Here is a 3,006-nt window from a genome sequence, read left to right on the forward strand (position 1 = left end):
AGGAGTTACAGTATGACTAGTAAAATCCGTCTGTTTATCTGTTTGGTTTTTCACGCATCACGCCGAAGCTACTAAATGGACTTTCGGTTTAGGATATTTAGGATAGTTTTTGGCCTATTTTTTATATTATTATTTCGGGGACATTACGTCTTACGTCTCCATTGGCCACAGATTCTCTGGGAAACGCGGTCAGCCAACTGCCACTTCGACTTGCTAGCCTTGAGAGCAACGTCGAATACATACTGAAGTTCGTGGCGAACTATTTTGTTTCGAAGTAATTCCGTATAGCTCTTTTCTTCATAGCACGCTGAGCGACTTGCTGCGGAATTAATAGTCAAGATAAGGCTTCTTTAGAGGACGATTCAGACGACATATTGTGTTATACACAACCTTAATGCATTGCATAAAATCACACAATATTCAGGTGGAAGAAGCGCCGGAATAACCAGCTCTTAGTTTTACTTTTAAGATGTGATGTGTGGCACAGTTTTGTAAATAAACGTCTTTTCTTTCTTTCTTTCTTTCTTTCTTAATATTTCGTACACGTATTCGTACGCGTTTAGTATGACGTCATGCCGTGAATTTTCCAGCGAACTTAGTGCATGTACAAGCCTTTATAGTTCCCTACCGCGACTCCATAGACTACCTAATAGCTAAACACTACGACAGATGTCTAGATGATTTTGCTTTCTATCCTGTGCCTAGGGCATTCCCTCTAAATGGGGATGAATTTCTTTGTTTCTAGAGCACTATCGATTTTTATGTGACGGTGCGGCTGGATTTTATAATTATCACATAGACCACGATTCTCTCTTTATTTTACTGACTAGCTTATGCTCGCGACTTCGTCCGCGTGGACGACAAATCCCTATTTTATTCCCAGGGGTAGAATTTTCAAAAATCCTTTCTTAGCGGATATCTACGTCATAATAGGTACGGTATAATAGCACGCCAAATTTCAGCCCGATTCGTTGATAGATCAGTCAGTCGGTCAGTCGGTCAGTCGGTCAGTCAGTCAGTCAGCTTATGCTTTTACATATAATATATAGATAGAAGATGTATCCTGATAAAGTGATTATAAATTCGGCGTAAGATATTATTAGATCTAGAATAGTAGAAAAACTTGTTTTGTTCAAATAAATTTTATGGTAATTTTTGAAATCTACTCCTAGCCAAACGGGCATACCTACCTATACCTAACAGATAACAAATAATTAGATAATTACTTCCCAAGGTAACCTTTTTTTCTAATGAGTACCTAGTTATTTACAATTAACTATGTTGTAAAAATGACTATAAAAATGCCTGTATACATTTACGAAGAAACTTACAGAAAAATAAAACATAATTAGGGCATTTGTGCACTCATTCATGAAATCACGGATTCCGTAAAAAGACGAATTGAATGAGTAGGTACGTATTTGTATGACGGCCACTTTGAAAAATCACGGATACGAACCGAATATGGATGAGTGCATAATCATCTACTGTAAGGTTGGGCATATTTATAGAAACGTAGACATGTACAAATTGTGAAAAAAAATTCAGAAGACCTCCTCATTTCTGAAAAGTGGGCGTCAAAAATTTTTTGAGACTTGGAAAAAAGTTAGCGACCATGTCTCGGATCCCTAATTATGTCATCACTCATCACTGGCAGGCGGAAACACGCACTGTTTGAAGACTCTGATCTTCACATGATTGTGCTGTGCACTGAGCAGTATGCTCCATTTGCAATAAGGAATATGCGTGTGGTTTAAATTTACTTGATATTTTCCTCTCCGAATCTTTATTGTTCTGAGATTAAATTGCAACCATTACTTTTATATTTAGTTCATCATCATTTTAATTGCATAAATTATTAATTAAAAAGTGCAAATAAGCGAGCGGACGAATTTTACATTTCCGAAACGCATCACCATTGGTCGAAACGTAAAGTGACGTCACGATTCACGTTTTCGAAATTTTCGGCCTTACCGTAAGTAAAACTGTCACGTGACAGATGACTGACGTGAATCATGACGTCATTCAAAGCCCGCGTAAAATGGCGGCGTTTGAACATTTAGCAATGTTTTAAGTATTATTTTTAAAAAAAAATTGAGCATTCCAAACAATATTATTATATTTTGTACTATGTTATACAATGTAAAAAGTGAATTAAAATTATAAAAAAATTACATATTCATATTCCCAATTGGAATATTTATAAGAATTTCAATCGATGCCTTTGTTAGGAATACCATCGTCAATCGCTACCTAAGTGCTTGTAACACCGTCAGGGAATTCAAAGGGCGCTCAAGAGTGGAAACCTACGGCTGAGACCACAACACTGCGATGCGACGTCGGGTCGTAAAAATTTACGACGTCGCACAATGCACTGAGTAAATTTCCGATGCGGTGCCGCACCGTACAAACTTGCGATGCGACGACGTATTTCCGTTCAGTCGGTGTCCACAGGCCACACCTCTCTGTGTGCCATTCTGTGCTGTGTGTGTTCTTCTTGGTGCGTCTTAACTCTTAACGCAAGTAGAAATAACATACGTATAGTGCGGTCCATGGCTCACTAGAAATTGATGGTCAGAGTTTTCTCGTACGATGAAGCGAAGTTTTTTTTTTTAAATTCATATAGCGAGCAAACGAGCAGGCGGGTCACCTGATGTTAAGTGATTACCGCCGCCCATGAACATTTGCAGCACCAGAGGAACCGCCGATGCGTTGCCGGCCTTTTAGGAATTTGTTGGTCCGCCCCTTGAATAACCCCATGTTGTAATCTAGTGGGAACACCGTCGATGGGATTGCGATGCGGCATCGTTTTTGCGATGCGATGTCGCACCACAGTGTTGTCTCGCCCTACATTCTAATATCCGTACCCCACGTCATTATTCTGAAGTGCACTCCGCTCCCCTCACTGCAACACGTTATAATTATTTGGAAAGTTTTCTCTATTAATGCCAGGAGGGTACGCTATCAAAGGTCTTTGTAATGTTTACAGTTAAGCGTATCGTCTTG

The sequence above is a fragment of the Maniola hyperantus genome, chromosome 11 (genome assembly GCF_902806685.2).
Source record: "Maniola hyperantus chromosome 11, iAphHyp1.2, whole genome shotgun sequence".
NCBI lineage: Eukaryota > Metazoa > Arthropoda > Insecta > Lepidoptera > Nymphalidae > Maniola > Maniola hyperantus.